Source organism: Corvus moneduloides, chromosome 3, assembly GCF_009650955.1.
Source record: "Corvus moneduloides isolate bCorMon1 chromosome 3, bCorMon1.pri, whole genome shotgun sequence".
NCBI lineage: Eukaryota > Metazoa > Chordata > Aves > Passeriformes > Corvidae > Corvus > Corvus moneduloides.
The window spans coordinates 31891686-31906634 of NC_045478.1; the positions used below are offsets into that span (position 1 = coordinate 31891686).

The 14949-nt window shown below is 38.1% G+C and overlaps 1 long non-coding RNA gene across 1 annotated transcript in view; it reads left to right on the top strand.

The window, feature by feature from the left end:
* Positions 1–524: 524 nt before the first annotated feature.
* The window catches only part of LOC116442127, a 38179-nt gene continuing 23754 nt past the window's right edge, over positions 525–14949 (top strand). The window contains exon 1 of the long non-coding RNA XR_004239411.1: positions 525–1447. This is a non-coding gene — a long non-coding RNA (uncharacterized LOC116442127). The remainder of the gene's footprint in view (positions 1448–14949) is intronic.

Consider the following 14949-nt stretch of genomic DNA (forward strand, 5'->3'; position numbering starts at 1 on the left):
TTAAAGAAAGTCTTATGTTGTTAAATATCTGGAAGATATTTCTTCTGGAAAACTACATGAAGAACATTTCTTAAGAAACAGTACAAAACAAAAAAGATAAAGCTGAGCAGAAAAGTGTTTACCATCTTTTCATCTTGATTCATGTTTTAATGGTTGGCTTTAAAAAAGATTAACAAATCTTTTACTGCGACTCACCGAAGGAGGAAGGTGGCATGCTTATAAATAAATCCATGTTGATTATGTAGTGGTGTAAGCTTCTCTGTCTCCCATGTTATTGATGCAATTCTCTGAACTGCATCTCATCAGATATGATTAGATATTTCCAGTTGTCATGTGTAAATTAGTCACTCACTCCTGCAAATGTCACAGAACTTGTTTTGTTGTTTTCTCATTTATTTTTTTATGTCTGATAGCTGGATTGCCCAAGACAACTGTTTTTACTACCTTCTTTAAATTCAGATTTTTTTTGTTACTGTTGAGGTCCATGTACAACAAACTTGGTAAGTCTTATTATCCAAAGATGCTATACTTTCTGGGTGTCTTTTGGTTAAATTTTTGTATGTAAGGTTGAAGTATTTTTAACAATAAAACTTCTTGTAACGTACCTCAAGATTTCTTACATTTGCTTAGAGTTGGGATGATACTTTGTTCATATGCCTTCCTAAACTAAGCATCAATCGGAAGAAAACCTCCAGCAAAGGTATTAGGAAGATGAGCATGGAAATTTAGCTGCTATGGTGGCTTACAAACAAAGAGTCAAGTGCCTCCCTACAAAAAACAAGTAGGAGTGTCTCCTGTGTACAGGATTCTCATCTCCATCCACAGGAACTATGCACAAAAAAGCAGGAATAAAAATAACCTCACTACATTGTTTTGAAATGTCAAACATATTTCTTCACAAAACTTGTGCTCTTGCCTGGGCTATGCAGACTGTATTGCACGCTGCAGCCGCTCCGGAAAGCAGCCAGTTGCTGCAGAGATTTACAGCATACTTTAAGTAGCTGAGAGGGAAGATGCATGTTCAAGGGGGAGGCAGTGGCGCAGAGGATTAGCTGTGGGAGAGGACTCCTGCCTCTTCTAGGTCAGTGCTCAGCCTTACTCAGAGGTAACAACAACAAAAGTTGCTGCTATCTCATGCCTGCTAGCCCATGTGAAAGGAGTTAATGATCCCAGGCCAATCCTTGGCAGACAAACACCCCACTGTAAAACCACCCTCCCTTCTGGAAGCTTTGTAAGAAAACCAAGAACTAATTGGGCATGGAAAATGAACTACCTTGTCTCTTCTAACCAAGGTCTTTCCAGGCTAAGAATAAAACCAGGTGGTAGGAAAGGGTGAGCAAGCAGCTGCTTGCCTGGAATTAGCAATTTTGAGGATTACCAGGTGACTTCACAGGAGCGCTATAACAATATCTCTCAAGCCCCTCAAGAATCCATCTGGAAAACACAGGTACATATGAGCAGCACTCTATTTGGTACTATACTCAGTATTTGAGACAGAGAGTTATGTCTGAATTGTTAAGACTATTTAGATTTGTGTTAACAATCTGAAGGATCATTTTAGTTCTGGGTTCTCTTGAGCCAAATCTCAAAATAATTAAGGTGCTGGACTGAAGAGCACAAACGTCCTGCTTGTGTTGGGGTGTAGTGAGTTTATCAAAGGTGTGAGAGAGACTCATGCACTAGTTCAGTTTTGCAGGGTTTCTGGAGGTCCTCTAGTCTGTCCCCTGCCCAGAGGAGGGCTAATCTCAGTTGCTGAAGACCTGTCAAGTTTTGTTATCTCCAAGGATGGACAACTTGTTCCACTGCTCAATTACTGTCTCACATGGATACTTCATAAATATGCTTACTTCCAGCATTCAAACTGAACTAGTCAGCAGTCCTGGAGCACAGAAGTACCAGAAAAACTGCTTGACACCGTCAGCATATAAATATGAGAGAAAACCTTTTCTACATTTGCTGTCAGTCAGGCTGTCTCCTGTACCTCTAGGACATTTCTCAGAGTATTGCAGATGCTTTGATGTGATTGAGAATAATACTCCAGGGCACTGAACACAATTTTCAAGGTAATGCAGCTCAAATTTGACACACAGCATCCTCTGGTTCTGTGAAATTTCAATAGGTTTTTTCAGGAAATTTCCTATTTTCAAGCTATCTGTGTCTTTAAGCCTCCTCCGTAATCCCATTTAATGCCACCTGTGGAAAATTTTTTAGAATGAGTTCAGGTCTATATTGGAGAAGCCTTTCCAGGCATAATAATGACAGAGTGTGGGATTTCTTGTGACATTTTTATACTGGAAAAGTTTTAGTGTGTGTGTGTATATATATATAAACATATATATATATATACACAATAATTATACCAGATAAATGGGCTTTCGTCAGAACTGGCATAAGTGAGTCCAAGAAAAGCAGAGCTTCATTGCAAGGAAATGATCTAAACTGAGAAATCTTTTTCCAGTGTGAAGAGGACACAAATAACCTGCTTGTGGCAACCCGAAGAGTGAACTGACTTTTCTGTCCAACAGATGGGGTTTTACAATCACCAGTGCCCAGATTCTCACACTATGCTGTTCATTCATTATAAATCAAATTAGTTCTAGCCACGTGTTAGTACTAGTTAATATTGATAATTCCAGATGAATATATGCATAGATTAATTAATTATTGGCCTTTTTCATCTTTATGAGTATTCACATTGTTAAGACACACAAAGTCAGCAGTATGATTTCTATCTTTAGCTATATTGCTTAGATATTTAAGAAACACGGGTTTTTTAATTTTTGTTTTCAAGTACTCTAATATTACTTACATCTTGCTTAAAGACAGTTTTGCTGCAAAAATTTGAGAACAATTCATTCTGTCAAATACTAGTAAGCTTTACATTCTTGTGCTATGTTGACTGTTATTCATCTGATGTAGATGACCTCTCATTCTTCTCTGCATCTTTGGAAGAAATAATAAAACACATGTCAATGATTGTCCACCTTTTAATCACATAAAGATATTTTGTTAACTTCTCCATTGTGATCCCATATTTTCTATAAACTGACATCTCTTATTGGCTTAACACTGTGGATTTTGCAGAGTTTTCATTTGCTTTGCAACACAATAATCCTCTTATCACAACTGAAAAACTCTGAAAAGCAAATGCAAGTGCAACAGCCAGGAGAGTGATTATGGACTGAGCTGGGATAGCTGGATAAAGAGATATGGACTGATGGCCATTCCCAGCCTTACCAGAAACAGGATCCATTCCTTTGCAGTTTAGTTCCAAATTCTCGCGTTTAAGTCATTCTCCTTTATTGTATCCTTGCCTTCTGCCCTGAATCTTGCATCACTCTCTGCATGCAGTGTAGCCAGGAGCACACATGGAGTGGCTGGACTTCAATCACTCCCTACAGATGGAAGAAGATGTTGAAGCTTGATCTCACATTATGCTGGACAACCTGTGTGCTGTTACATACAAAATAGGTGTGGTGGTAACATCAGCTGTAACCACCCTGATTGTTGATTTGAAAAGGCTGGGACCTGATCACTCTTCCCAAGATGAGCTGTGAAGACCTGATCACTGGGGTGGACTTCATGTTCTAGATTCCAGAGGTAGGGAGGAAACTCCCTCAAGTCCTGAGTCTCACTTAAAAGTGAGAATTTTAAGCATGTTCCTGATGGTGCCCCAACAAGCCTTAAGGTATGTCTATCTCTTTTAATGCTCACTGAATAATTCTACAACCTGGATTCCTTTTGAGGAGAAGAGCTATAAAATTAATATTTTGGGTACACATGCAGTTAAATCTCTTCTTTAGTCTGTATTTCTTTTTAAAAAACTTGCTGGGCATTTCAGTCATTATATAATCCTAGCATTTGCCCTGGGAACTTCCTGGAAGAGTTATCTTCTGCTACATTTTGTACAACTACTTTAAACCAGTATGAAAAAAGGAAACACACTGAAATGGGCTTGATGGAACACGTTAGTTGCGCAAGAGTCTCCAGAATTTCCCAAAGCTCTCCACTGAATTATTCCTAAAGATTTATTCAACCAGCTATCACAAACTGGTAAAAAAGCTGAAGAAAATAATTAATTGACTGGCAGCACCTGTTACTGGCCACATCTTTCCCTTTTGCAACCAGGCTTGAGACATTGAAGCTTTAGCAGCTTTTATATTTGTGGGGGTTTGTTCTCTTAGGTGTATTGAACTGAATGGAAGCCAAAGGTAGAAATGTCTGTAAATTACTACATGTTCCAGAGGAGTAATAATCTCAGAGTCCCTCTGACATTCATAAATAGAAAAATATTACTTGGATGTAATGTCTATCTCATAGCAAAGAGGCTAAGAAAATATTGTAAATGCTGCAGGGTAAGGAAATTAATGAGTACATACCATGCTGTATGCACATTCAAATGATGTGGTCTGGCATGTGCTTAAAAGTGGTAAAAAGGAGATAGAATTAAATTTTCTTCACTAAATTACAACTGTGTATATTAATATTCATAAAATCTCTAAAAAATAAATGTCAGGGATGCTGAATTCATCATTACTTACTCAGTGAAATAGTATATTAATAACTGAGGGACATTCACCATTCTGAAATTCTGATCCATAATATTTTCTTGCTGGGTAAATATGGAGTATTACACTGTGAATAAATACACACTCAGGACTAGTGTGAATGCAAGTTTTCTCCAGTTGTTCCCGAAAGTCACTTTTCTACCATTGTGAAATATGGTCGAGGCCTGAACAAAGTGGACAGGTTACACATAGGGTTGGACCAGACCACAGTGCACAGTGTAGGCGCATCATGTGATTCCCCCAAGCACTGGTACATCTTCATCTTTTAGCTATGTAATCGTACGAAAACACTGAACAGCTGTACAAGATCAATGGACATTTTTCCTTACAGCATTATCAGCCACCTCACCTGCAGTGCTGCATCCACTCTGTGGCCCCAACATAAGATGGATGTGGACCTGTGTGCAGGATGTGAGAAGTCCAGAACAGGTCCCTGAAGATGATCAGCAAGCTGGAGCACTCTCCTGTGAAGACAAGCTGAGACAGCTGGGGTTGTTGAGCCTGAAGAAGAGAAGGGTTTGGGGAGACCTTCCAGTACCTAAAGGAGGCTTATAAAAAGCCTTTTACATGGGCAGGCAGTGATAGGGCAAGAGTGAATGTTTTTAAAATGAAAGAAGCGAGAGAGTGTAGTGAGGCACCGGAGCAGGTTACCACGGAAGTTGTGGATGTCCCAAATGTTCAAGGCTGGTTTGGATGGGGCTTTGAGCAACCTGGGCTAGTGGAAGGTGGAGGGTACTTTCACTCTGTGTGAAACCTTGAGTCTAAGAAATTTATGTGCTACCCAGACTGTGACAGAAACTTTCCCTCTATACATTCTAAGGTCACTGTCTTAGAAGAGCATCTACACTAATGTAGTGGTACACTGATGTCTATGAGCTGCCTACAAAACAATGGGAACAAAAATTAAGCTCAGAGAGATGCTAAGGAAGACTTAAAGACTGGCTGGGGAATGGAAGAGGAGACCCAGGTGAAGAGCTTGGAAAACACAGGAAGACAGAACATCAAGAAGCAAAAATCCATCCAGAATTTAAAAGTCAAGAAGTATGAAAGGAATAGAACACAAAGTACTTGAAGCCTAGCCAGGAGAATGGGTGTTCAGACTCTTTGCACTGTTTCTGCTGCAGTTGTTCTGTGAATAAATACCAGGGTTTGGCAAAACCAAGCATGTTTACAACATTTATATATACATTATGAAGAATACAATGAGACATTTCACTACCGCTGTCTTTGATTCTCTTCCCAACTTAGTTCCCATGATGTCCGCAGAAATCAATGGAAGTAGCTCAATTTTCAGAGATGTAGACAAGACTGGGATCTTGCCCAGGAACATTTATTTCGAAATAGCTGATTGACACCAGATATGAAAGCCCCCTGAATAAGTAATGGATTCTTTCATGTGCCTGCTTGGTCTGTGTGTGTGTTCTGCCTGCTGCTTGCACAGCAGATGCTGTAAGAGCTGCTGGAGGGAAGACAGACACAGCAGACATGTAGCTTAAACATAAGCAGTGATGCTAACAGGGTTTGGGCAGCACCTATTCAGTGAGCCCATTAGCTGTGAAAGGCACTCTGCTGTGAGACAAGCTTATGTCTGACCAAATTTTTTCTCATTGAACACAGATATATTTTAGAATTTTTTATGTTGTTCCCATGGAAACTTTCCGTATGTCACTAACATTTTTCTTGCTGCAGGTCACATCCTATTTCATCTTCAGTTATTATTATTATCATTAATGTAGATGGTGGTAGCTTTATGACTGTCTTGCAGATCTATAGTTTGCATACTCCTAAGGTCACCCTTTAAGATAAAGATAAAATTGTCCTAATTGTTAGGATTTAGCTGTCATTCACTTCCTGTATACAATATGGCAGGGAAAAGATCCTAATGGGCTTTGTTGGCCAAAGCAAGCAGGCTGTTTCAAGTAGAATGGTCTAAAATAGCATCTGATGTGGTTTGCATAGGATACTCTGATTCCAATGTCTGTAATTTTCTGATCCCCTATACAACTTGTGAAAATTGTACTCAGCTGTAGTTGGGCCTATTACAGGGTAAAATCCACAAGTCAGTTTGCTGCTTAGTGTTGTAAAAACCTGTATTTCGGAAAAAAATGGCCAGTTGTGCTTTTCATCATTTTGACTAGTAACATTCTAGCTGTAAACATTTTCAGAGTGATGCTGAAAGTGCTCCCATTATGTTTTTCTTTTTTCCATTTATTCCTTCCAGAAGATTTTTGCCTGTCGGATGCAGATCACTGTTGCCCATGATAAAGCAATTTTGGATCTTGAATAAGTAAAGAAACATATTACAAGTATTTGTGTGTGTGTACATATGCATGCTTTTAAATAGATGCAGTTCTGCAACTCCTTGGCTAGAAAATAGCTTTTAGCAAAATAGTCCTCAGAGAGGATTATTATACCAATGTGTTGATGAAAATCAGTTTAGATCTGGCCAAGTTACTGCTTGCTGAAAATAACTTTGTGCAAAAACAAACTTTTTCTTTAGAATGAGTACTTAAAATTGAAAAATACTGCACAAGTGCACAGCTAATACAATTACCTATTTTCTCCAATAGCAGCTGTTTCTCAAACAATTCACTGTAATACACAGCTTTTTGCTGCAGGCCTTTCCAGTTCTTTCTAAAAAAAACCAGCATCCTGTGTTTCAGTATACTAAATATGTAATAAGATAGAAGAAAATGCTATACATTTATATTTAAGATATAGAAACAGCATATCAGTGTGTATCCATGCAATCCTAATGTATCACACAGAGATCTGGTCAGGACTGATGCCCTGTTTCCTCCTGCTTCTACAGAGGGGTTTACCCTGGCTCCTTTGTAACTTTACAAGGATAGAAAACTCTGCCTATTGACAATGCACTATTGTCAATCATCTGCTACAATTCCTTATCACCCACAACAGAGCATGAGATATTGACATGCAAGGAGTAAGAAGTTAGGCAGCAACTCCCACAAAGCTGCTTTCCCTCTGGTGAGCTGGAAAGGGGGAAATTAAATAGTAAGTTATCTTCTTGTTCTTTCACTATCTTACGGAAAGAGTAGTCCTGACACGTCTCATTTTTACATGTGCTTTTAAGATATTTTTTATCCTGTATCCTTGTCTTCTTGCTAAAATATGCAGTGCCAGGATTTTCAGCCTCTCTTCCGTGCGGAGACATTGCTTCACTTTTGTCATTTTTCACATTCTTATATAAGGTACAGCATATGCATGTGAAACTCATTTGGCTAATAGCTGCCTTCTCTTCTTATTTGAATCTTTTTCCTCCAGTGTCTTAACACGGTTCTGTTTTTCAGTGCCTGGATGCTTCGGAGTGTTATACAATTCTTGCTACAATTTGTTCTTTTCACATGAGATGTTGGGCTCTTTTGCTGGGTTGGTAGCAGACAGGAGGCAGGTCTGTGAGTGAGGACACTTTTCAACCTCCAGCCATAGAAGAGAGCATCCATACTGACAATGCCCCCTTAATTCTCAGTGGCTTTATTGTTAGATGTATTTTTTTCTAGCATTCACTGAATGTATTTTTGTGGCAATACAGAACTCATCACAGTGGAAGAAAAAAACATTTTTGAGAGAGCTCTACTTTTCTGAATTTATGCTTCATTGAAATTGTCAAAATAATATCAGGATGAGAAACATCTCTCTCATCCCAGCATTTCATGTACCCCTTCCTATGCATCTTCAAGCAACTAGCATATTTAGTGAAAGAGCATTTTCATTATCCTGTACTCTTTTGAAATGGTAATAAATTAAAAACAGTTTTTTAAAAATGTAGTTCTGACAGAAAGCAGGTAATGACCCATAACTGACTGTACATTTTATTCTCCTAAAGCAATGACCAGAAAACGCACATCTTTTTCAGATCTCTTTCTGACTGTAGTAGAAGTAAGAATATACCTTTTTTATACCTCCTGGTTCAGAGAAATCCCCAAACAGTATCTCTCATTTCCTCAGCATATAGTGTCTACAAAACATGAAACCATGTCCTGCATTAGGATGCACAATTCATTATGCAAGATAAGACAAAGGTATATAATTACAAACTGTTCTATCTCATAAGTATAGCAATATATTGTACTACCTTTAAATACTCCTCTTTATTGGGGTATAAGACAAGATCAGACACAGATCAAACAAGTTAACTATAGTGTTACTCCAATTGCCACAGATCCCACACTATTATTAGAGGGATTTATTTAAACTAATGTTTACTCTAAATGAAGACCCAGGGGACACAAATCTATGGTCTCTTGGAGGTCTCTCTATGGATTAAGTCAACCTACAGAGTGTCCAGGAAAGGAAAAGATATTCAGAAATAAACTGGGATTCTTTTAAGAACAATTCACTTAATGAAAACAAGAAGGTTCCTAAGCCATTTAATTTCCATTAACTCTAATTAATCAGAATGATTTTTCCTCATTCTCTAACACATTTTAAAGTTAGGTTTTCTTTTAAAATGTATTTTAAAAGCCAATCTATTTATCTCAGATGCCCAGAGTCTGCCAGCTCTCTGTATTCGCTCCACATTTACCATGGCTCTATCCATTGACATATCCTATACATTGGGTTTAGATTGTAACATCCTCCACTAAATTTCACAAAAACAATTTGCACAGACTCGCATAGCTCAGAGCCCTTATCATCTATGCATGACCATCTCAGCTAATTTTAACTTGCAGAGTTTCTTGAATACTCTGCAAACCCTTAGTTGCCATGGAAACCCCTGCACCTTCGCGTGCACATATAGAACTTCCACAAGGAAATCCACACAGGGAAATAGTGCCTGTTTTTAGGTTAAATGCTAGTTAGAGACTACGAATATTAAAGATCTCTAAATTACCAGTATCTATGCATTTCAGAAAATGATGTGGTTTCACCCACAACAGACTGTGTGAAATGATACTGGGTAAATGTCCAGCAAAATAGAAAGAAATTCACGCTTTGCTATTGTCAGCCTGGATAACAGAATAAAAACTTTGCAAAATTTCCATTAAAAAATTTCCATTCTCATTAAAAAGTCATCTTGTCCATGGTTATCAAGTTAAGGATAAGCACTAAACAGAATAATGTTGTTTTCACTTGTCCTTGTAAGATGCGATTTCTCCCAGGCAAGCAGGCAGCTGGAATTTTGAAATTATGTATTAGTAATAAACGCTTCAGTAAACTTTTTAATACTCATCTGAACAAAAATCATCAGTTGAAATAAACAGTGCAAATAGAACCACGTTGAAGCATTACTCAGTAGCCATAAATGTGTGCTATTTTTGGTGGCTTTTTTAGCAAGGCCAGACTAGAGACATACCAGAGAAAAAGGGGAGAGAGAAGGAATATGAGCCAACAAATGTAGGTAGGACTCTTCTAGATGGAAATTATCATGGGGCTCCATTTTAGTGCATGTTTATCCCTTCTGTATTGATTGTATCAAATGGTTAGGTCTGTGTTTTTCCTGCCTTTCCTTTATATTGAAATATATTTTAAAATATATTATAGAATATTATAGGCAGAAAAAAATTAGTTAACCAATGTAAAGATCACAAAGATTGTCCTTTATCTTTCCACTGCACTGGTTATAGATAATGTTGCCTGAACTGTTTATCTTCTACCGCCCCCTGGACCTGGCTGTTGTTGCAGTGGGTTAAATCTACATTAGAATTGGAGCATGTCTGACCTCTGTCCCTGGTATTTTCTGACTGTTTCAGAAACCCTGCTTCTTTTATTTCTACGTTTATATGTGGGAGACCACATTATCTATTTCCAATGGCTACATTTGGTTTAAAGTATTTGTATAGCATTGTAAGCAGATAAAACAATGCCTATACTAAGCATTATTGCAATGAATATAAATATTATGGCTAAATCAGAAAATGAAGAACATTTTTTCTTTGTTTTTTTTATGGTTTTGATCCCAGCTTACATTACTTTGTAAGCTATTGTATGAATTTTAATCAGAATGATTTAAAATTTTTTATATAAAATAAATAAATATCTGTGGTGCAGAGATCACTGGAGTCCATTAAGAAATAACACAAGAGATAATCCTCAATCAACTTCAGAAGATTATCTCTTCCTGATAAGATACTTCTTTATTGATTTCTTGCTTACTAAACTCCCCAGGGTCTTTCCATAAGGGATGATTACCAGCTTTTAACTAATGGCATTGCAACATCACTTCCACCTTCCCTTGCAACAATAAAATGTAACAAAACAAATCATCTGCAAGGGAATATCTGCTGCAGAATATGAAACCGCTGTGTTCACCTTTATGTTAATGGGCAAAGGTTGTGAAAAATGGAAAACAAAATCTTTAGCAATTTTAATATACATCCCACCTGATTTGAAAATGAGCTCACTGTTCTGAAAGCATTTGGTATCCTGCATATGGGATTTGTTTATACAGCTGGTTTTCAGTCCATTGGCTGATGATGACATCAAATATAATAAAAACAGAACACACATCAATATTATCATCTTTTTCCTGTAATTAAAACCTTAATTCCATTCTCTACCTGAAACAGAGATGTAAGAAAAGCAATGTGAGATGATAAACATAATATATATCCTTTCAGAAGTTAGACTTGATTAAAAGTTCTCATTCAGGTCAGTTGCCCTCTTCACCAAAATGCTACAAATTCAATCACCCAAAAAGCACTATGCATAATAAATGTATAAACTTTTTAAAGTTCTTTTGAAAAAAGAAAAGTGACTAACATGCAGAGGTTTGAATCCTGACTTGATTTCTTTCCTATTAACTTTCAAGTGAAGGAGGGTGACTCAGTATGTCCTTTGACAAAAGCAGCAATGTATGGCACAATCCCAAAAAATTCCATCCAAGACCATGAAGAGATGTTCCAAGTAATAACAAACCATAACAGTATAATATGACAGGGAGGTGTATTTCATTTTGGTTTTACAGGTGTAAAAACTTAGGGAAACTAGGGTACCAAAGATCAGGCAGGGCATCAACAAAAAAAAACAATACAGAAGCCCTGAGTCCTGAAGACTAGAGTTCAGAGAAATGAAATTTTCATATTAGTATCATGCCCTTGTAGGATGAGAAGAAGTTTATGTGTTGAATAATGCTATGAAGATGAAAGTCACTACTTTTTTGAAACTAGTTGTTAGGACATTTGGCCTCTATGCTGAAGACACTGACTTCCTGAATAGTTTGAAAGATTTTTAAAGTAAAAAAACCACCAAAGAACATGTCAGGAGATATCCTAGTAGCTCATGGAAAGAAAACTCTTTTTAAGGGTTGTGAACATCGTTCTTGTCTTTTCTCATGTGTCTGTGCCTCAGACTGCATCTGGATTTGCATCGCAAAAGAAAAGTGACAGGTGAGGAATAGAAAAGTTCTTCTCCCATAGATTTTTATTTGATCCAAAGGGATGAAGTTGGAAAAGAAAGCACATCCAGTATTTCCTCTATGACAGCTACTTTATTAACTTCCCTAATCTTTTTCTTAATGGTTTCATAATATTTTCTTTGTGGGTCTTGGAATTTTGGGGGTGAATTGTGGGCTTTGTTTGTTTGTTTGTTTGTGGGGTGGGTTGTTTTGTTTTGTTGAAATCACTTTGCTAGAGGAGGGAATGGAGAGAAGGAAGATGTCAATGGAAATCATGTTATCATGTTGCATTAACTGTAGCTGATGTATCGGACAGTTTCTGCTGAATTGGGACAAAAGTGAATCCATTTGGAGGATAATCTTTATCTCCTTACCTTTTGACAAGAAGCTATACTGCTGCCAATACCAATTTGAATGTTAGCATATGTTTTTGCACTTGATGTCTTTAGCTGTAAGCTGAGCTACTTAGATTCAGGTATTTTTTCACTGTCTAGGTAGGTGCTATTGAACCCTCAAACATCTGAGCAATCCTCTGCTCCAGAAGCAGTTACGTGCCAGATAGTGTTTAATAACTGCAACCACAGGATGCCATCATGGGGCATCTATACAACCTCAGCATTTCAGCCTGCAGCTCTTGTGATGCTCATTCCAAGCAAAGGTGGGAAAGTCAGGCTGACTGCTCCAGGGCAGGCCGGGTGAGAAGGAGGGTAAGGCTGCACAATCAGAGCATGCCCAGAGGAAGTGAGCAGCATCTCACACACCCCAAATTCAGCAACTTCCACACAACTCTTCCTCTTGCCACTTTTGCCCCAAGAGCTCTTGCATGTGCTTTGCACGCCAGTGATTACAGGCCATTTCAAGACTCTACATCCAGTCTAGATTGTAGATGTTTTTCTCTACCTCCCTCTCTGCTCAGTCATTAATCACTTTGACATCCTCATCCTCTCATTCCTCCTTTGTTCTTTCCTTTTATCCTTCTTCATGCAAAAATAAAACCGTTTCTTATTTTCATATTAATTCTTCTAACCTCAGTTCAAGCCTCTACAATATGTTAAAATTTCTGTACCCCAAAAAGGACCCAAAAAGATCCCAAGTGTCAACACTGTATTTTATTCACATTCAGATGCCTCCATTCATATGTTGCAAATGGTTTTCTCATCTGCTCTCCATCATGTCTATTAAAGACTTCAGGTCCCAGAAGCAGAAATTGCTCATGGGTGTTGAAAGCCTAACTGGGAGGATCAGCACTCTAAAACTGCTACTAGAAGGATATTTGTAACAGTGATACTTAAAGATTGTAATTGAGTAGATTTGCTGGTGATTTGCAAACATAATACTGAAAAAAAACCCAAGGCAAGAGTGGTAAAGCTTAAAACTCATAACAAGTTGCTGAATTACACATTGACACATTATGATATGCAAGGGGAAAAAAAAGTATTCAAATCTTGAACAAATCTTGCAAGTAAAAATATGACATAGATTTCAGTGCTGAGTTATTCAGTTAAAACACATACTGATCTTTCTCCTTAAAAATGTTGGTAATCTTGTAATAAAACCTACCTCAGGCAAAACTCAGCCTACCAAAATTTTGTCTCTGAGGAGCAAAGCCACTCTTGTCCAGTAGAGTAAGGCCGATAAAGTTCAGTTGTGGCTTCTCACAGTGAGTAGACTCTATGGACTGAGACATGAGGCAGCAGATTAGATGGATGAAGAAAACATTTGGATTGTTACTGTAGGTACAAAAATGCTGTTAGTGAGGATCTTCTTGTTATTTTTCTAAGTCCGTGAGAGACTTTTCTCTCTCACAGAAGAGGTAGCAGGGAATGTAAACAACCAAGCCACCTGCAACCTTGGAAAGTCTTGTTTATGGTATAGTAGAAAATATTTTGATAATGGATGTTTTAGGATTTTGGCCAATCACCCCCAAGGGGTGGCTGGTCCTTTGTCCAATTAGACTATGAAGAAAAAAGTCTATAAAAGAGTTTGTAAAATAATTAAATAAATCAATCTTGCTGCACAATTCCTGCCTGCTGGATCTTCTCCTCCTCCCTATAGCTGCGGGACACGGTGATATACCGTAGGAACCAGGCCTGCGGTAATATGTTACCATGTGCACAAGGTTCGCCAAAAGACCAGGGCAGCTCCTTTGTAGCAAGTCATAGTTCCTACAGCCTGTGTACCTGTTAAGGAGAGATGAGAAACAATGAGATGGTAAGAGTAGTTTGTTGCTTCTACAGAAGTGATTTCAAACATTCACTGGTGTTTCACATACATCAAAAAGCAAGTAAATGACATACAAAAGATCAGTGAATTATGTCCTCAGAAACCAATGGGCATTTGTTTTTGTGGTATTGTCTCATACTGCAAACTACATTCTCAGCAGGTCTGATGTGTCACGCAGCCTCACGTGATCATAGGTGCTTAAAGAGAGATGTCTCTTAATCCACGTCTTAACTTCACAATTTTTTCTCTACCTCTTCTACACAGTCTTACCACACAGCCTCACTGCCTTGTCCTCATGATTGTCCCCCTCCTTCTGTCATGGACTTTGGCCTTCCAGCAGCCTCAATATTGAACTTGACCTGAAAGTGCCGTGACAACAACTGGGTCTAGGCAGGAGCAGGCAGTCCTACCCAGCTGGCACACCCAGCTCTGGGGCAGGAGGTATATGCCATGGCATGGGCTTCTATTGCAAAAAAAGCAGTGTCCACAGACAAGAGAAATTCAACCACATGTGAGTAAATAGAAAGAGCACCCTCCTTCATGACAGACACTGGGAGTGGCATTCAGTATTTTGATTTTCACTGTTTCCATTTTAATTTATGCTGACTGTTAACTATAACACTTTCCAGACACTTTGTTCACATTTTCTTTAAACCACCTCAGTTCAGCAGTCCTCAGCATTGTTACTTCCTTGTTACCTTCCTCTCCTCTGGCCTATTTCCTCATCTCTTTTTTGCCCTATATTTATCTTTCTGTCAAGTAATTCTCTTTTTAAAAAGTCAGCCTCAGGAACTGAAACAT